The sequence below is a fragment of the Leptidea sinapis genome, chromosome 11 (genome assembly GCF_905404315.1).
Source record: "Leptidea sinapis chromosome 11, ilLepSina1.1, whole genome shotgun sequence".
NCBI lineage: Eukaryota > Metazoa > Arthropoda > Insecta > Lepidoptera > Pieridae > Leptidea > Leptidea sinapis.
The window spans coordinates 4221908-4244002 of NC_066275.1; the positions used below are offsets into that span (position 1 = coordinate 4221908).

Sequence of the window (22095 nt, forward strand, 5' to 3'; positions counted from 1 at the left end):
GTAGTCCACTTGCATTATCTCTCGTGAAGCCTAAATGATGGAAGTTTATAATTAAAAATAAGAGAATCGCCTTATGTCATACACGATCAAAGGTCTTCGCTATATCCAACAGGGAGGTAACAGATATAGGCCCGTATTAGCCGGATCCGAACAGTATCCTTTCTTTGGATCAGATTTACATGAGGGGTTGACCTCTATTGAATATGAGTGCTGGAAAGCTCCAAGTGCAAGGTTAACAGTGCTCGCCGATCAGTTTTTATCTGAACTGTACTTAAATTAAATTATTGAAACTTTCATGAGACATTATTAACTTTATTTATTTACATCGGGTTTACTCACAATTCAAACAAAGCGGTACAAAGACCGTTAATCGTGAGTAAAGTCGATTTAAATAAATAAAGTAATTACGCTACTTAAAAGTTTTTATATCCCGTTATACTAAAAGTTACCGCTCAAATATTATATCAAAAGGCGGCAGTTGAGATCGATTATAATTACGGAGAAGAGGTTGATCACATGATCAGTGACTCAGTGAGTGCCGCAACATGAACGGAATTGAGTATGGGACCTATATTTAAGGTCTTAATAAAAGAATCATTTGTATATTTTTATATATTTGTATTCTATTAGAATCAATAATAGCGGAAGGGCTATTGACACCTTTTTTACACGCTTTTTATTAGCTTCACGTGTTTGTTTGTAACCGACTCATTTGGGCGCGATTTTGACCCACTTTAAACGGCCAGATTTCGTTCAAAATTCGTAGATTCATCGAGGACCGATGATTAATTTGGTAAAATTATTCCATTTTTAAATTTGCTTGATAAGATTTCTGTTAATTTATATAATTTTTTTCATCTATCGTCTATAAGGCAGGAATTGATGTTCATTTTAAATTTCAACCATTATCTTTTCAATCAAAGCGTGTTTTTTAGTTTTTTTTAAAACTATTTTTATTATTTTTATGAGTAATAGTAATGAGACAAGCAACCTAAGGCCTTGTCCAGAAAGGGCGAATTCGCCGCGAATCTCTCGCGCGTAATACGCGCGTACGTTGCGTCCAGACGGAGCGTACTAACTCGCGAGCATTTGCGAACGGAGCCAGTCGAAAACATGGAGTTGAACGAAGCGGTATCGTTGTGGTTAGCTTACCGTCGCTGGAAGAGACAGAAATGGAGGGTAAATAGAATGTATTTAGTACATCCAATTCTTAATGATAGAATGACACATAGTATGTTTGAAACTTTGTATCCGAAATTAAGACAATATGAGAAAAAATTTTTTAACTACTTTCGTATGTCCGTGAAATCATTTGATGAAAATATTAACACCAATTCTTCCCAAGACCTACGTTTTAAAAACCTATTGGCATAATCAGATGATTCCAAATCCCATATCGCCGGTCTTTTTTCTATTTCGTCTATAAACAATTCCGTGTCAAAATTTTGGCGCTCCATTTCCCTCGATACGTGCACTCGCTCTAGAGTTCGCGCGTTAACTGGACGCAACAAGGCGTCCGTAGTATCTCGACTCGCGCACAATACGCGCGAATCAAGCGCGAGTCGAGAGTCTAGCGTAGTGCACGCGATTTACGCGCGTATTTTGAATTCGCGCGATGCTTGTGGACGCGATGTATTGATGTCTAGTACCTCGACAACGCGCGAATTCGCCCTTTCTGGACAAGGTCTAAATCTAAATGACGTATATCGAATTAAAAATGTTATTTTGCGGACGTTACATTTTTGAGAATCTGGTTTTTGTTACTTTAAGCAAGAGACTTGTGGCATCAGTTTCGTACACCTGCCTCTACAGCTGCCTTCCAAGGTTGAGTCCGGCATTTTTTTCCAGGTTGATATCGCCAGAACTGATTACCGCTATGATAATATCGAAACTATTAACATACGAGGTGCTTATTATAATAATACACTTTTACGAACCACTTGAATAGAATATATTATATTCAATTATTTCACTATTACCACAACTATATACAAGTAACACTAAATGATTTATAACAAACGGGCAGTCGGGTGACCAGCCGCCAGCACGTCCGATACTTTCGACTGCCCCAACAAGAAGTGCCCTATAGCCGAGAGCAATTCGTAACAGTTACCCTACTACCAACCTTAATAATACGAAACTACCAACATCATATTAATAATAAAGTGACACCACTAAGATTTTGCATGTGAGTATATAATATTACAATTACTAAAAATATACTAAATCTACTAACTAAAATAATATAATATTAACAAGTTACAAAATATCATATTAAAATTATCATAACTGAATGTTGGTACTAATTGGATTGTCAAATAACCACAACATCCCACGGAACATGTGAAGCAAGAACAAGTTCAACTATCACACTAGATGTACCTACTGTAAGTAAATGATGAAAGTTGGAAAACTCGATATTATGCTAAAAACTAATCGGACTGCACAGCACAAAGGATTGTAGACTATACGGACTGAAAGAAGGAAATCAAATTGAAAAAATTCGGATAGAAGATCCCTTTCAGCACCAGATTCAGATAATAATCTTGCAAGCTTGAATCGGGTCGCTTTCAGCAACGGTGTTTCAATTGATTAAGGAGAATACCAATTCGGTGCTATTCAATCGATGAAAACTGTTAGCCCACACTGTAAGGAATTGAAATACAGAAATGAGCCGCTGAATTGTGTTGCGTACATGGTGAAGTGATATTTTTTCCATTGGTTTCAGGAGTAAATACGGAATCCATACAAATACTCAAGGCAACAAATGTAGACCAGGACGATAGCAAGGTACTTACACCCGTATGACAGTTAAATGAAGAGCTCTATTATAGATGAATTACAGACTTTCTTTCTCGTTCGCTCGTTTTTCCTACTCTTCTTTTTTGCTATGCAAAAAAATCAACACCAACAGTTTTATTCATAACCGCATGCTGTGGGTTAAGATGACGTTTAAATGCACCAACAATTATTGGTGTAATTGCTATGGAGCAATTATTGCCGGCAAAATTTCAAGAGTTTAACACTAGCGGAATGATCAGTTACAGCGTGTCTTACTCAGTGTACGCTAACCTTTTTTAATAAGGCGTAGATGGTTTTCAGAACTCAATAATTAAGAAGATCAATCCCCTCACTAAATTTTTTCCGGAATTGGAGGATAAACGATCGTAAGGGTGATCATCGCCGCCGAAAATTCTCTTGCAACAAGAGAGTAATCGCAAAACCTCGCAAGCCTTTTTAGTACGTGGACCTACAGTTTTTTCTTTGGAGATACCCATGACGTACCGACGTGGAAACACCGAGCAAGGAAGTTTTCTCCGCCGTTTGTTTGCACGTGGAAGAAATTAGCTTGAACACATATATCGATGCCATATAATGAACTAGATGAAAGGCAAAGACCTTAAAAACAGGCAGCGAAACATGGCCACAAATTTACCAAACAGTTAACAACTCTATTCGTGTCTAGCGTATAGAAGATCGGACAGCCCGATAATGCGTGACCAATTCTTATTTGTCAATGTGTGCGTTAGCAAGTCATTTAATATTTTAAAAACTCAGAAGCTAATGCCAAGAATGGTTGACTATTTACGACATGTCAATCAAAATAGGTTACAGTTTCGCTTATCTTTTCTATCTTGCTGTATCTCCGTTAGAAATGTTCTTCTCTCTCGCACGCTGTTTGTTTATACGTCTGTAATATATTTGTTGTATTTGTTGAACTGGTATTCGTCAAATACAAACAACGAGCGGATGCTAACTATGAATTATTTTTTTATAACTAGCCGTTGCCGCCCGCTTTGCTGAGCGAATTTCAAAAGGAAGAGACGTTGGAATTCGAAAAATAAGCAGCCATAAACCATCTAGGATAAATTTCGCATGGAATGGTGGTAGTTTCATGTCGATACGATCAGTGGTTTAGGCGTGATTGAGCCTCATATATATATATAGATTATAATTGTGGATATTTAGTCAAGAAATCATAGCATAATATTTCTTGTATTGATTCGTAATGAGAGGGCGCAAATTCAATGACGCGTGTTCTCTCAATGACTTCGCGCTGCTTTCTCATATAGACAATTTAAGTTTTTAAAGTGAGGGTACTTCTGGGATTAATTACACAAATAAAACTGATATTTGTACTGCGATTTTTCTGTTGAAAATTACTTAAAGGCTGTAAGGCGACATTTGCATTAATAGATTTTTATAATGTTGCTTAGAATATCCTGATAAAGGTTTATTGAGGCTGTATGCCGTGTCTTGAACAAGGACTGTAGCATGACATTTAACATGCCAGTACCTTGATACAAAGTACAATGAGAGCGTCGACAATATCACGACTCGAGCGCGTGGTAACGCGCTGTCTGATCCACGGAAACTTATCAGTTATCACACACGTAGCTACCACAGATATACTATCGGTTATTCTTAATCTGGCCAAAAATAATTTATAGGCAGAAAGACTAATACTTGTTTTAAAAAATATATATAAGAGAAGCGGTTTTGGTGTCGATATTGTTTAAAACAAATTGTTGCAACAAGCCAAGGGTCTCGTTTCAGAATTAGACGAGTCAATATCTCCTGAAGATGCTTCGTGAAGAGCCGATATCTATAGGCTAAATCGTCTCCTAAATACTTCACAAGAGAGGATAATGTGGGAAACACTTTGCGAAATAAAATTTAATAAACCACATAAAGCGGTGATCACATAGTTATTATTAGTCTATTATGTGTACTGAAATAATAAACAACACACAGACAGTGAAAAAAGGTGGTGTTTGTATGAGATCTTCACTCAGCATTGTATGGTTACTGATTAAAAATATAACAAGAAAAGTCGCCTACAGCAGTCGAATCCTCCATTCGGAACAATATAATCTCATCGTCATCGGTAGTTATTCCTTAAAATTATATTTACAAGGAAACATTTAGTATAAAACTCGACAGTTAATAAATAGTAGTTAAAAAAACTACAAAAAAAGCGCTTAATTTAAATACGCTAAACTAAAAAAATAGAAAATTTATTGTGAAATTTAAAATTACCATCAATTTCTGCCTTATAGACGCAAAATTTTCTATTATCTTTTGCAAATTGAAAAATGGAATAGGTAATTTTATTATAAAAATTAATTAATGTACTGTCATCGGTCCTCGGTAAATCTACGAAGTTTGAACGAAATCTGGCTGTTTAAAGTGGGTCAAAATCGCGCCCAAATTAGTCGGTTACAAACAAACATACATACAGGTGAAGCTAATAAAAAGCGTGTAAAAAATTTATGAAGGTACATTACATAATTGCTAGGGCTTGTAAGTAGCACATATCGGATATATATCTGATGTGCTGACGGATACGACCGCCAGCGAACTCTAATATAATAAAATGTTGATTGAAGGCACAATGATCGCAATTAGTGTCGCACGCTAACTGGAAGCACGAGAGCCAGAGTCGTGATTGACGCGTTGACTGCTCTTTGTCGCTTCTTTAGCGACATTGCTGTAACGTAACGTAACGTATAGACGGAGTGGTGAAATTTAGAAATACTGGAAGGCTTCGGCCCACATTCTAGCGCTCTACAAAGCGCAGGTCCGGCCACACATGGAGTATTGCTGTCATCTCTGGTCTGGCGCACCCCTGTATCTGCTCGACCCATTTGACCGCGTGCAACGTAGAGCAGCTCGAATTGTCGGGGACTCAGTGCTCTGTGAACGGCTGGATCTCTTGGCGTTGCGTAGAGACGTCGCTTCATTGTGTGTCTTCTACCGCATTTATCACGGGGAGTGTTCCGAAGAGCTGTTTAACCTGATTCCTGCCGCCGAATTCCACCTTCGCACGACACGCCACAAGTTAGGATTTCATCCCCACCATCTGGATGTGTGGCGGTTCTCCACAGTGCGGTTTTCAAGGAGCTTTCTCCCTCGTACTACAAAGCTATAGAATGGGCTTCCTTGTGCGGTGTTTCCGGGAAAATACGACATGGGTACCTTCAAAAAAAGCGCGTACATCTTCCTTAAAGGCCGGCAACGCTCTTGTGATTCCTCTGGTGTTGCAAGAGAATGTGGGCGGCGGTAATCACTTAACACCAGGTGACCCGTACGCTCGTTTGTCCTCCTATTCCATAAAAAAAAAGGCTTGTCGCTGGGCCCACATCAGAAATTGATAACACATAATTTTAGATAAGAAGAGGCTGATACGTCCCTAATTCTCGAAGATTGTAGGTACATGAAAACTTGGAACTCTGAAATGAAGACGGACACTAAAACTCTAACGAACCTGAAAACCTTCTCGAAAAAATTTCTCGCTTACTTTAGTTTCTTTCACAGCATCAATGATGGTTTACAATGATTTTGCCTCCCTCCTCCTTCTTCCTTTTCCCGCGTTAAATTCAAGCTGACTGATTGATTTTAATGACAACAAGGGACAAGACGAGCAGGACGTTCAGTTGATAGTAATTGATACGCACTGTCCACTATGCAGTGCTGGTCAGGATTTTGAAAAACTCGAAAATACTATAAAATTTATACAATAAAAGAAGACAGACTAGAGTTACAGACTGATCTCTACTGCAGTCCTATCAGAGAAGGAGTAAAAATATTTGAAATCTTTGTGTTGGGCAATAATAAAATCATTGGGAACTATGTTATAATAAAAATGTGTCCAAATATTATTTTAAAATTATTATATAAATTAGGCATTTAAATAACAGAGTATACATAATAATAATTATGTATATAACAGGATGAAAGTCCCGCATCGTCCATGAATTTAGGTACATTAATATTATGTTCAATAATTATAATATTACTAGCATGAAAGAAGAAATCATTGTGCAGTCAATTTACCCCGAATATGTATATACTTTAGATCGACAATGTCCACAAGATGGACCGACGATCTGGTGAAGATAACGATAACGATAAGATAAATAAAAAACGGCGGTGGCGGTTTATGTGAACGTATATTAAATGTAAAAAAAAATACTGACAATGAACAGTCATAATATTGATTTCTTTAAATTTTCTTTGAGAGACTGTCTACAAACAAGCTGGTATATAGCACGAACAGCTCTTTTGCAGAGCAAACACTATATCAATGTCAGCAGCATGACCCTAACATTATCTATATATTTCTTACAGGAGAAGGTCTTTTATTGATTTACTATAGAGCTCTGGGGACCTGGACTCTATAAACTATGTGAATACAAGAAGGGTAAAAAGGTGTCGGTTTGAATGGAGCAATAATAGTAAAGATCGGTTATTGAGTCGGGACTGTCTCACTAGACTAGTCTATTCCCGTATAGTCCCGAGTCTCGTCAGATGACCCGGATAATAGACATCTATTCAGTGGCTACCATAAAGTTAACATCACTTTTCTATGGGTAAGCATCGCTTAAGAGAATTATAAAGCGGTAACGCTGGAGTCAGCTTATTGCAATTGTTCACTTGCGATAATCGTATAGATTATATTTGGCCACAATTCGCCCCGATTTCCATTTGATGTAAGTAAGTCAATATTATGGGTATGCTAACATCAAACCAATCAATTCGTCATTATTTATGTTAGTGGCTTGTCTTCCTGGGGGTTGTTTTATTCAGGTCGAAGTTTCGCCTAATGAGGCGTATCCTCAAGATCTCCAAACACACTATGATATTGCGAGCAGTTTATGCAGCGTAAGTTCCACGATAGAACTCGTATTAAAAAAAATACTCCTATTTTCAATGTTCAATTCAATTCATCATAATTTTCATTTACACAGTAGTTAATAGTCGACTTTAAAGGCGAAAGAAAAAAATACAATTTTGGCTGCCTCTATGTTGATGCTGTCCCAATCATCAGATGTTACAATTTCTAGCAGAAACTCCTAGTGTTCGCGATAACATATATTTCATGCTTCTGTCTGTGAGAAAGAAGTCATGTGCCTATGTAATAGTGAAACAGTAAGTGATCGAAGTCTATAACTCAAATAGTAAAAGTTTATATTTAATCTAAACATAAATATCGTATACAGAAAGTTAGCTTTGTAATTCTGAGCAGGCAGCAAAAAGCACAGTAGAGTAACGTATAAAAGACATCGATCAATCGAGTGAACGCATACGGCATAATGGCCGTTCGGAATGCGGCTCGCGTTCTCTCAAGGCCCGCAGGCGGCGCGGTGGGACGTTCACCGCATCCGTATTCCATGCTCGCCACGCGGTGCGAGTGCCGAGCTGCCACTTAGCAGGCTCCGCGCGTACTCGTTCTACGTCATCGTTGTACTAAGGTGCATTGGGACAGGGTCGAACTTAACTTTTTAACTGATCATACATAGTTAAATAAAAACAAATGTGTGTGTGTTTACTTATGTATGCACGCAAGGAGTTATACTTCTTTTGCCTAACGAAGCAAAAATCATTAAAATGATTTATCCCTCGTGCTATTCTACGATTTTAGAAAGAACAATTCTGCAAAAATCTTGCAAAGATGGCTTTGACAGTTAAATATTAAATAATGAATACGGCTGTATGGGCTTGAACCCTTTGCCTGTCCTAATAATTGACGAAGAAACCAAAAAAAAAACAACGAACGACGCAAACGTCAGAAAATTTTAGGAACCAACTTCAACCTGTTACTTTTGTGTTACAGTGATGCGCGCGCTCTTAAAATTGCACTCTCATCATTTTATCATAACGCGCCTAAACAAGTATAATTTCAATAATCTAATGCTCTACCACTAGCTCTTAATCTATTATATGTTATATTTTACTTTTCGCCCAGCCATAAAGCTAAAGCTAAAAATTTATAAGCAATGTGTAAAATTAGGTGTGAGGCAACTTGCTCTTTGCCATTGCTCATCCGTCATCGGCACAGAGGCTGCACAGTTACATACCTCGAGAATGTCATGTCAGTGAATGGAGAAACGGAAGAGAATATAATATCATGTAGGACTTTAAAAGCTACAGCAACCTTCGCTCAATTCCGATTCATAATGAAATCACGTACGTCAAAAGTGCGTATTCGATTTTGCGGCCCCGGCACGAACTGGTCGACAAATAGTGGCGCACGAGGATTTATAATATTTTTTAAATAATTGTGTAAAATAAATGGGTTATTGCTTAGATAATTTCTACATCTAGATAGTCTCTTGCGGTTGGAAAACCGATAAAAACAGGCCAGGAATATTTGTTTAGTGTGTGTGACAAGCTACATCTTACACTCGTTAGTGTGCGTGAATTGCTCAAAATAGAGGTTAGTTCTAGAGTCTATTTTTTTCGACGTTTTCACAGCTGTCATAGTCTATCTAGACGTATAAGTGATCTAAGGGTTATTGTTAATTTTCGTTACTGGGCTCTGTAGTGCACTTTAAGACTATGTTACACATTATAATTGCTGTATTCATCTTGAAAGATAAATCTGATGTCGATTTCCGAGAAACGAGACGAAAGGATTGCCTTCTCTTTAAAAAACTGTCAATTAAAAATATATGTTTACGTTGTGGTGCACTAAATCAAGACATACTCAAACTTACTAAGATCGTTATAATCTGCTCACATCACTCCGATACAGCTCTGGAAAAAACTCAAAAATATGAAGTTTTCGTTGCGATTCAAATACGCGCTCTTTAATGTAGGATTGTAGAGCCAAGCAGGAGTTATTCCGATCCAACGTCAATACCATTTTGCTTTACGGATGCGATACGTGGAGAAGACCACAAAGAACTTGTAACACCAACTACCAACGACCTACGTCTTTATAATCCGCTGCCTTCGCCGTATTCGCCGAAAATGTGGGAACAGTGCAATGAAACGCCGATCCCTCGATGAAACGCTAGAAATGGAACTGGATTGGCTGCAAAATCCTAAGGAATTCTGATTATATAATATCAACCAAGGCCCTAAATTGGAATCCTTAAGGTAAACGTACTGCCGTAAGCCGCGTAGCCGTCCTGATCATACTGGCAAAAAGACATACAGGCAAAGGCTATTGACAAGACCTGGCATGAAGTGAAGTTCAAGACCATCCAGAACTGCAAAGCACTGTGGATGCTATTTGCTTCATCTAAGGGACACAGGACATTAAGACTTAATTCATGTAAGTCAAAAAGACAGTTTAAATGATATGTTTAAATAAGAAGTTGCAAAATATCTGATTGCAACTTTTTCGGCCAAAATTTCTTTAGGAACAATAATAGTAAGATTTGTTACGGTTCTTGGTAACCAGAAAAGCGCAGATAAATGAGTAACGGACTAATAACAAATTTTTCAGCAACATAACTTCTTGCAGGTGATGTTGGAAGTCATCCAACAGATGATTTTCGCACTAACTGAATTATGCTAAATAAAAATCTTATAAAAGCCACATTTCCATCATCAATCCCTCAACTTTAATTTATTTAAGAGCTGACAATTCAAGTGCTTCAGTTTAATTATTATTGGTTGTTCGGTTGTTCCTGCCAATTTTTGTTCCCCAAATAGAATCATAGTATAACATTATAATTTTGCAGTAAAATTATGTTTACACGATTGTTACCACTACAATGCGGATAAATGTTTCATTTCATTGACTGTTACATCTATATTATTTATTCATGAAATGTTAAGAAGAATAATGTAAAATTTATTTTAGTAGCGACGATTTTCTTATGACGCACATTAAACTATATCTTAGGCGGATAGAATATTCAAAACAGACTTATTAATGACATCCCGTTTGCAAAAACCTACTTTCCGCCCTTGTATTACAATGTACTACTTAAAAACAATAAATATGTTATGGGCATAATATTTTGCATTTAACAAGAATCCAGAAACTTGCAAAACTTTTGTACTTAAGTCATACTTAAACACAAAAGTTTTACATTACCTATCTTGGACATATATGTTTTGTATGCTATCCGTTTCTATGACGATATTCGTGGTTGTACGTCTAAGTTCACTTTGGGATTGAAATTTGATCTCTTCTACCAGCAGTTTTGCTCCTTTTTCTAATTCTCCAATATTAATATAACGTATTGTTATTTAGCAAATGTGACAATGTAAGCCACACATGAGCTGAATAGCGCAAGCAAATATTGTATTAAGTTGTTCGTAATAATTTGTGAAACGTTAAGAGCTCATCTAAACGACGACTTGCGTCAAACTGTGTGTGTATACTTGTTAACGTGATAATGCAAAATGGCCCAACATCTCCACGTCTCACGAAACATTGTTTGCCTCATGGTGTTTGTGGTGTGGTGTGCTTTCACGTGTCGTACATTGGCTTCACGATTCGAACCGGAAATCATTGTCAATCTCTTCGATGCTAATTTGCAAATATTTTATTGAAAATATTATTGTTAAATATTCCATGAACCTTCAGTTTTACTTCATGATAATTATCAACTGATTCTTTTTAGATGTGAACGTGGTTTAGATTTATCAATTTTTCAATTAATTAAGCTTAGCTTTTCTCAAGTGATAATATTAATTTTGGACCAAATATATCATTATTTTTATCGGTTTCAACGTGAAACGAAAAAAAAGGCGTGGGTACAAAGTACACAGGTCTGAAGTGAAGCTTTTTTGGAAAACTAATTTTTAAATCTCGTTTTTATCAATTATCCTAATCTGTTCTCTAAACCAAATGGTTTTCGACAAATTAGAGATTATTAGATGCTCTACTTAGTCGCGGCCACGCGCTAAGCCTGCACGATACAACGCTAGTAGGGAAGATGTACAACTTTTTCGCGACCACGTGCTAAACCTGCACGATACAACACTAGTACTTTTTAACTAGCAGTGGCTATGAACGATTCTATAAAAACACAAAACTCATTCAAACCAACCTTCAGAGGAGTTTCGCTTTTTTTTTGATAAAAAGTGTATATCAGCCTTTGGGTGTAAGTGCAGAGTCCATCTCTGTTGTTAGCGTTGGTATTGATGCCGCGTGCCAGGAAGGCTGGGGAGGCAGGGACAGACGTGTTGTAAATCGCGATGCCTCCCACCCATTCTGTTTTCCCTCCCCACGACTACATATAAACTGTACGTGACGCTACTTCGCAACGAGAGCTTTACGGAAAACGGGATGGTCACAGTTGTAGAGATGCATTGCATTCTTGATGCGAAATGCTTAGCTTGAAAGTTTAACTTCAAGTTGTTCTCGATATCAACACAACATAGGTAATCTTCTTATACAACAATTTATATACCCGTATTAACTAAATTTGATTTTACTTATCTCCCGAAGTTCCCAAATCTGTTATTATTATTATTCTTTTCAAAAATATATCCAATACTGGAAGACTATCACGTTGGCTCACACTCTACAGAGCTCATGCCTGGCCTTATAGAGCGTTGCTTCAATCTCTGGTCTCGAAACTATACCTAGGTATCAGTTGTCTGTGTGAGCAAATGTTACGAAGAACAACTGGAATTGTTCTCATCACTATGTTTATCCCTACAGCAGAATTCGCTCATTGTACCGGACGCCATAACTTAGATTTTAAAAGGTTTCCCACATAGAAACAAATTGTCGAACAAACCACCAATAATTCCTCTGGTATAAAAAGAACATAGGCAGCGCTGCATATTTTGGTAGGCGATAAACAGACTCGTCTGTTCCTGCGTCCGTAAAAGAATAGCCATTTTTAGCATATTACGAAACAGCGTCATGTTGGCAGTTCCACACAGCGAGCGGTCACGCCTCAGCGAGTGTCGGTCAGTGGCGAACGCTGGCCGACGCTCGCTTTGGCGACTCAAGTGGCACCAAGACATGCGAGAGCGATGCGCTTTCTAACGGCTGCTGTGCTGAGATGCTATGAGACTTTTCTTTTTATGAAAATAAGGGACAAGACGATCAGGACGATCAGCTGATGGTAATTGATATGCCCCACCCATTACAATGCAGTGCCGCTCAGGATTCTTGAAAAACCCTAAAATTCTGAGCGGCACTACAATTGCGTTCGTTACCTTGAGACGTAAGATGTTAAGTCTCATTTGCCCAGTAATTTCACTAGCCTCGGCGCCCTTCAGACCGAAATACAGTAATTCTACACATAACTGCTTCATGGCAGAAATAGGCACAGTTGTGGTACCCGTTGTGGTAGATAAAATATGTCGATTCCTATGTCATACTACCGCGGTCGCAGTACACCGTACAACGAAGATGATGATCAACTATCGTCAATAGGGACTCTATTGACGATAGTTGATCATGCATCCGAATGATGAACTTTTTGAAATTTATTTTTAATCACATGAGCGTAACGCAATGCGACATTTGACACGAATATGAAATGCGAACTTCAAAAAGAGAGAATTTAGATATTGGTATGATCTTGATCGCAGCTCACGATCAACAAAGTAACCACATAAGCGTTGCCATTCAATATATTATTATTATAATTCTAGCACTGTAAACTTGCACGACGCTATCATTTAAACGAAGAATATAATAAATTAAAATATATATTCGTGCTCACCGTATAATAGTGCTTAGCGACGCATAGTATAAATAATAATACCACAAGAAATATAATAGCGGATTTATTTTATTATTTTTATATTATGATTTTAGTAACATTTTGCTAAAACTGTAGAGACAACACGATTAATAATTATAATTAATAATAACATAATTGCATCTTCGTACGACACGCCACAAATTAGGATATCTATCCCACCACCAAGCATACAGATGCTTGGCGTTTCTGTACTGTGCGGTTTCAAGGAATTTGAATTGTGCGGTGTTTCCAGACCGGTACGAGATGGGTTTCTTTCTGAAAAATCAGCAAAGCTCCTGTGATTCCTCCGGTGTTGCAAGATAATATGGGCGGTGGTGATCACTTTACGTCGGCTGAACCGTACGTTTGTTTGTCCTCCTACTTCATAAAAATATATTCTAAAAACTCGACTAAGCGACGTCTTGAAGCTCTCGACTAAAGAAAACAATTTGTTCTAACGAAATGACTAAGCCGTTAATACTTATAGGAAATGAGTAGTTAATCTATAATGGCCTTATAAATAATGCTGTTGATGAAAAATACAAAAACAAAAATATTCTATATATATAAAAATATAAACTCAAAAATTTTTAAAATGTAGATTTTTTCAATGTACCCAAGGAACACACCCAATGAAGCAACATGGTAAAGCAAAGACCTAAATATAAGGAATAATTAATAAGGAAAAACGTAATTTTAAAATTATAAAGATAAACAAACCATAGAAGACCCGTAGCGTTAGCTGTTAGGTAAGATGTAGGCTAGGATTTGGTCGAGTACAAAGCGTAAATATTTATATGTGCATTGAACAACGTCTTAGAACTGGTTTAAAAGAGAAAGGAAGCTAAAGTGGGATAGGATGCTAGAATGGCGGCCACGGCGAGCGGAACGGTTACGCGCCGTTCGCGCCGCGATACGAGTCGACTGCACGCGTCACGGATCGCGGCGCGACCGTCACGCACCGGCGCGCGGTACTTCTGTGTGAACTTCTCGTGCGATGCCAGTGCGTGATGCCTGTACACGCACTATGTTTATTGTATAAAGACATCTTATTGTTGCTATATATAGAAAATTTAATGGCAAAATATATTTGTTTCCATTTAAAATACCTACTGACAACGCTTTTTCCACGGATGTTGCGAAAGGCTAGCGGGAGTGATATAGGCAAATAAGTGAATTTGCTAGAAACTGTCATAACCATAATGTTAACACCAGGAACAGACATAAACTTATAATGCGTACTACTCGGCTAAGTCGAGTTAGTAAACTTTTGTGGGGCGATGTATATGCTTTAACGACAAGATCCCAGAATATGTTCAAAACAAAAGTATTACGTTATTCAAAAGAATTGTTAAAAAACTTTTGTGTGGTAAAGGTTACTAAGACATAAATAACTTTCTTAATCATTTATGTTATAGTAACCAGATTGGAAATGGAGCGATCGCCCTCAGGCTATTAAATAATAAGTTTAATTGTACAATATTACTATGTAATCATATTTTTTGATGAAAAAAACAAACCCGCTGAGTTTGTTGCGCCCATTCTTCTCAGGTTTGAGGCATTCGTTTTGGAATGGGTGGTAGTTTTTAACTTAATCAATAAGTGATGTCACATCCTGATTTTGAATAAAAATATTTGAATTTGATACTATTAGAATTATGAATATTATACCGTTCGTGAGTACAGGTTATTGTTGATACCACCTTGTCTACCGATTTAAAGATAAAAAATGAGGTCTAAAATGATAATGCCACAAAAATATGCTTCAATCACAAGATAGTAGCATAGTAGTGAAAATACCGAATTGCTAAAAAAACTTCAACAATTTATGTCTCAGGGTGACAAGCAGAATTGCAGTGCAACTCAGAATATTGGGTTTCCGAGAATCCTGAAGTACATGGCACTATAGTCGGATGAGCTTATATTAACTAAGGTGATCTAAACTGTCCCCAATTGGTCTCGCAAATTCGATACCGCGCTACTCTTAACCATGGAAGCTTGTGTTATAATCCATCACGACGCACCAAATCGGGTCAAAGAGCGCCTCTGCCTAGAATTACGATTAAAACTTCTCTGCCATTGATCTCTTCAAGAGCACCACCAACAGTACCTTCAGAGCAGCACAGTGGTCTTATGAGTCAACTTATAAACCAACTTGAAAACCTAAAATTTTGTATTTAGATTACTTCTTTTCCTTTATAGTTTTTAGAAAAATGTTTCGGTGAGAAATATTTACGTAACAGTTATGTTTGATAAGTTATTTCTAAAATACTTATGTTTAATTTTTTTGTTATTTACAAATTAAATAAATGAAATGGCGCTTCACAGTTTTTTAACATTTTACTATATAAATATACTAATTTAGACACACCCACATATTTATATAATAATTGTGGTATTTTAACTTCCGAAGACCTAGAATTATGTGCAAGCGATAAATTCAGCAGTTTTCTTGAAGCTCAAAATAAATTTGAGAAACACAAGGCAAAGAAGGCGTGTTAATTCAAAGTTATTAGTAGATATTAGTATATCGTCATTCTGAAATAATTCGTGCTGTGTGCGATGTCGAGCTGGAATGCGCTGTGCAAATATTGGCGTATGGCAAGCCGCGTGATAAGATACCGCCTGCTTCGATAGCGGCGAGCTGACGAGCTGACGACTCACACACCACACAAACCACTGCATACCACCTCTATTACGTAACGCACTTGTCTTTTCTTCACACAAGTTCAGTTTACATACTTAATCTACAAAGTTTGCAAAACAGAACAAAGGATCTTTGTAAGAAATAAAAGATCAAAACAGATATACATTATATTTTATTGCAAATAGTTAATACCGACATATGATTTACGGAAGTGTTAATGCTTGTGGCGGTGTCGTGGTCCGGGTCGTTCCCTTCCCTAAAATATGGTCGATGGAGGCGATGGCTCGTGCTCGTGAACGGGCGCTTCTGGTGGCTAAATGATCCTGTCCGCAGAAACTCTGTTTCATGTTGTAAAAATTATCGTATATTTTTGTAGTTATACATATATTTATGATATATATATATATGCTCGCATAATACCTTTAATTTTACATATACATAATTACATTGTGTGAGCGTTGATGCATCTACTTTGTACTTATTAATTCCTGTTTTTTTATTATTTATTCACATTTTGCTTTTTACTAACACTTGTGACGTATTTGACGTTTGATTATTTTTTGCATTACTTTACATAGATTGTAATTTGTAAAACAATGAAGCTGTACATGTTGAGTTGAAAGAGTGCCAATGAGTTTCACGCGACTTCTTTTCATCAATCAAAGTGGTAGTAAATGGTTAAAAGTATAACTTATGATATTTGTAAGTGACAATTCTTTGACCTAAATGAACAAAGTGATATTGATTTGATTTTAATTGCCAAGTCTCTATGAGTGTCCGGTTCTACAGCTCTATGTTTGACGACAACATAGTCTATAGACAACTCTAAGTCTTAAGCCTCGAGCCTTTTTATATAAGAGGGGGCAAACAGGAAAGAGACGAGAGAAGTGGTGAGAAAACCACCCATGGACATCCGCAAAACCCTTGAAGGTCCCTAAGTTGTGTCGGTTTGGGAAAACTACAGCCGGTAATTGATTCCACAAAGTGACTGTGCGAGGCAAGAATTTCTTGCAATAAGTGTGGTTGTGGTACGTCAGACGTCAACATGATGCAAGTGGAGTTTCGGATTTTAACGTGATGTCCGGTGGTGGAATTCGGCTGTTGGCATCAACCCGAATAACTGCCCTGACTCGATGATTCGAGCCTTTGTTCAGTTAAAGTGAAGAAGCTAGCTAGTAGCGGGGACCACCCGCCCAGAGTTGAAATAGTACTCCAAGTGAGGCTGAAATTGAGCCTTACATAGTTGCAGGCGGGGGCTTAAAGAGAAGTACTGTCTCGCCTTACTGAGTACATCAAGCTTTCTAGAGGTCAGTTTGGCTTTCTCCTAAAAGTAACCATGGAACTGAACGTCGCTCGATATGCCATGTATGCCGATACAGGCTGTGGTAGTTAGAGGAGTGATCTCAAATCGAGGGGATACGACAAAGGGAGACCTTTTAGCTGTGAACGCACAAGGGTTAGGGTTCAACTAGAAAAAAAATTGTCGGCCCCATTCTGAGACTTTGCATAGAAGTTTTGACACAACAGATGTTGATACGGTCGGTGTAAGGGGCATACCCTGTGCTGACGTCTGCATAGCAATGAATACCGATAATTTGGAGCATATCAATGATATGCAGAAGAAGCAGTATAAAGTAATAGCACGCAGCCTTACGGGATATCAGCGTTTATGAGTTTTAAGTCGGAGCATGCACCGTTGATAAAAACCCTGATTAGCTGGTTCCAATCAGCCAAATTTCCCCGCATCAACTATATCTCCGTCTATTAAGAAGTACCTACGCAGTAGATTCATAAAACTCAACGCGGTAGTTCGTTACGATCACGGGAACATTGTTTCACACCCGCACCTACATGATCGTGTTGGCCGGGAGCCAGCGCAACGCACCAACCCGAAACTCAATTGAGCGGCTCATTCGGACATGATGACGTACTGCTAAAATAGAATAGAACACCCATATACTTGCTGCTTCAAAACATGACGTTTGAGAAGGGGAATTATGGATTTTATGATTGTGTATATGGTGAACTTTCAGGTTTAATTCAAGGAAAATAAATATATATTTTCATATTTCAGTTACACTCGAAAGGTTAAAGGAAGTTCCGTGACGACGCGAGGTTACGAGTTCGTCGTCACGGGTCGAAGCATACAACTCCCACACCTAACGGTAAAGATATATGCGAATAATTTATTTTATCTTATAAGCTAAGATGTCGGTATTTATATTCAAAACAGTTAATCTGCCATTAAATGAGCCTGACACTCTTTTGTGTACGAAAATATGGAACATGAATGCTAGAGTCCATCGCTTAGTATATAATATTAACATTGTTAGTTCAAAATGGTAATGATTATCATTAGGTTAATGAGAATTCTTCGAGTATCTCCAAGTCGTTATTATAATCCTAATGGTTTTGTATTCTTAGATAAATCGTCTATCGTGACTCGAAAGACGTGGCCCGTTCATGGATTATGTTTTAGACAGAGCTCTTCCGAAATCACAATTAATAATAGTGACCATACTCGTGGTCATGGCTTCTTTGGACAAGACGCTTGTAATGCTGTTTCCTCTGAATGTACAGGTTCAGGTTGAAGGTATACAAAAAATTATGCCCGTATTCCAGAAAGTGCTCATATGAACATATTTCCAGGTCAATACGACATGGTATCTTCAAAAGACCGCGTACAGCTATCTAAGAGCCGGCCAATGTGCCTGTGATTGCTCTTATGTTATCAGAGAGCATGACCTTCCGGTGATCTGTACCTTTATTCTCTTATTTAACAAAAAGTTACAAATTCATGGGATTCGGTACTTTATATGTGACCAGTCTAAGTCTTAATCCACGGGATAAGTCCGTCTGCAGTGTACATGATACAGTCACCTGCGCTATGTCGACACAAAGGACTCGTCAGCCGACAGCCACGTCATTCGTCATGTAGTCTGTGGTGGAATTAAAAAACAAAGTCGAAACGTACCGTTCATCGACCCACAAGCACGCGTCCGCGTTCGCGTCTCGGGACGACCGGTTCGGAGCGCTGCAGACGTGACTCGTACAAACGAAATTGAAAGACACACCACACCACGCCAGTGACGCCGCGCTGTGTTCATATATATTTTGTTGTGTTTAATAGTTTCTTGTATACTATTTTTAACGCTGGAATGTCCTTATCCCGTGAACTGAAATTTTATTTAGTTTCGTAACCTACTTAGTACAACAACCTACCGTTTACTTGTAACAATAAAGAAATCTTAGGATAATGTTAGGATATTATTTTATTTTATAAGTTATTTTATATAATAGTTTTAATTTTATTACGAGTTTGGCCCAGTTTTTAATGTCTGTCTGGGGTAATGCAAGGAGAGCATACGGGTCACCTTTTGATAATTGATTACCACCGCTCAATGTGGCTTTATCTTCCAGATTACTACTAAGTTGGCAATCGCTCGAGATTTTCATACCCAGTGTAGTATACCAGCAGAAGCATTAATTATAGTATTGTTAACTTGAGCCTTCTGGGCGTTAAATTTTAGTTCACGAATTGTCAACCAACATTCACGAGCTTCGGGTTCGAGCAACATCCATCGACAACGACCTGTATACTGCGACAACTGAGAACGCTGGTGGTCTACTTCCTAAAACTTACGATCGAAATCCTTCGCCATATACAGAGTAACTGGCACGCCTTGTCTTCAATGGCCTCAGCCATCCATGTGTAAGGTATACTAGACAAGTGTTAGCTGATCGACCTTTGCGTAAGCCGTACTGGCAGTCATTGATCATCTAACGATTCCTCTAGAAATGCCGAGACCTGTTCTTGATTATCTCCCTGATTTCGAGAGCAGGGAGGTTATGGAAATTGTCTTGCCAGCCAGATATGAGCTGTTCTCTTTTTGGGGATTAAATGGAAAATGATTTACAAGAGTTCAGTAGTATGCCTTTTTAGAGTATGAGTGGCAAAAATAAACCGAACCGGACCATCCAGCTCGTTCAATGTCGTAACGAGGGCTCAAGGAAAATAGAGTTATATATATAGCTATACTTCAGGCATAGAGCTCTGACACCGCGAGAGGGTCGGCGCTGTCTTTCTTTTTTCGTTTGAACTGAAGGCAAAGAGAGTGCCCATAAGATCGGATTTCAAGAAGAATTGAAGCCAGTGTAAATGAAGTATCTACAACTTGCTATTTAAAGATTAGCTGGAACCACTTTACGCAGCAGGATGCAGGCTGCTCCGCTCTGTCAGCCTGCCATGGACGCTTACGGTGGTCGATGGTAGAGTGTCTTTTATACAGCACTGTTTTTGTCAGACGCAAATGAGTTATCCAGTGATATTCCCGTTGATTTCGTCTGTTTATTACCTACCATCAGATGAGATATCCGATGTATACTAATGTCTAAATGTATACTAAATAAACTATGCCAAGCGCAGATAAATCGGATCGAACGTTTTACTATTTATAAATCTACTTATACTACTAAAATTCAAAATTAATCGAATGGTGGGCCAATCCAATAAGTACAAATACGGAGAATGATTAGAGACGGGTGCTTCTTAAAACGGAACACCAGTTCAATATCCTACTTGATTGCGTGATCCAAATAGTCTAATTAGACGTAAGCCCATTACATATTCTATTTCTAACGTTATCTAAATTGATTATGCTGTCGGGAGTCAAACTCATTGTTTTAAGAATGAACATTTAAACACAACCAGGGAAGCATCAGTATATTCTAATGGGAAGAGTGATAACTTCGTACATATATAATGCTATGTTTATATTTTTGGAAGTGTGAAAAGATAACAAGAAAATAAACATTAATATTTATTCCAACACTTTACAAAGAGTGCTGATATCGAATCTTTGGCATACCTGTTTTTTTTATCAGCTGCTCAAAATCTATCATAGATACCCGTTAGAATGACAATCCACTAGCCGATATTTACAATATACATACTGCAGTTAAACACCGTTCAGAATGTAATGAAGCTGCGATCACACACAGGGAAAACATAGTGAGTGTATTCCCAGCGAAATCGCCTGTCTGTCACACACAGCAAACTAGCAAGAGAACTTTGACAGGTTGTTGGTTCCCCAAATACAAAACGCATTTAATTCGTGACAGACTCGCATTCACTTCATTCCTATAACAGTATTGTATTTTGTTATTTTTTTATTACAATTACTCTTGTGTTGCTATTTAGAACACCAACTCAATTATTTCGTCTACTAATTTTTGTATACATACTCAACAACGAAATTTATTTTCCTAGCTTAAACAATTTTTTCAGAAGGGGGAGGAAAGTAGGACATAAAAATCGGGCGAACTCAACTCCCGGCGAACGAATCTGTCCGCAGCGTTCTCGTACCAGGGTTTTAAATATTAAGTTTTATTCGTCAATCATCTTTGCGTATGTGAATTACTGACGGTGGGGACCCATCATATAAGTCAGACGAATGCTGGTCTGTCGAAGACTACCATAAGAAGACATAATGGAAACGGGATTCAAACATACGGGACACCTGATATTAAATGATTACTGCTGCCTAACACTGTCTTAATACCTACAAGGAATCATACGAGTGTTGACAGCACTGTAGACGCTATTTTTTGAAGTTACCCACTTATGCGACCTGGAAATACCGCACATAAGTCCATTGAAACCGCAAACACATGACACAACAGATGTTAAGAATGATATTTGAGTTAGTGGCATGTGGAATTGATCGGCAGAAATGAGGTCAAACAACTGTACGGAACACTTTCCTTAATAAGTGCATATATTATTGGGATTTGGATTACTATCTTATATATAAAATTCTCGTGTCCCGGTGTTTGTTACCAAACTCCTCCGAAACGGCTGAACCGATTTGTATGAAATTTTGTGTGCATATCGGGTAGGTCTGAGAATCGGCTAACATCTATCATAAAAATAAATACAACTTCAAATTATCACCCGTCTACGATCAACACCTATTTTTGTATCGCGATTTTAATATT

At 37.8% G+C, this 22095-nt stretch overlaps 1 protein-coding gene and 1 long non-coding RNA gene across 2 annotated transcripts in view; both read right to left on the bottom strand.

Annotated features, from left to right (window-relative positions):
• LOC126966700 (uncharacterized) overlaps positions 1-22095 on the bottom strand; it is a 138337-nt gene that overhangs the window by 73683 nt on the left and 42559 nt on the right. The window lies entirely within an intron of this gene.
• LOC126966799 (uncharacterized) lies at positions 16256-19196 on the bottom strand. The gene is made up of 2 exons (XR_007729819.1): positions 19073-19196; positions 16256-16436 (listed from the first exon to the last, which is right to left on the bottom strand). It is a non-coding gene; the product is annotated as an uncharacterized LOC126966799 (long non-coding RNA).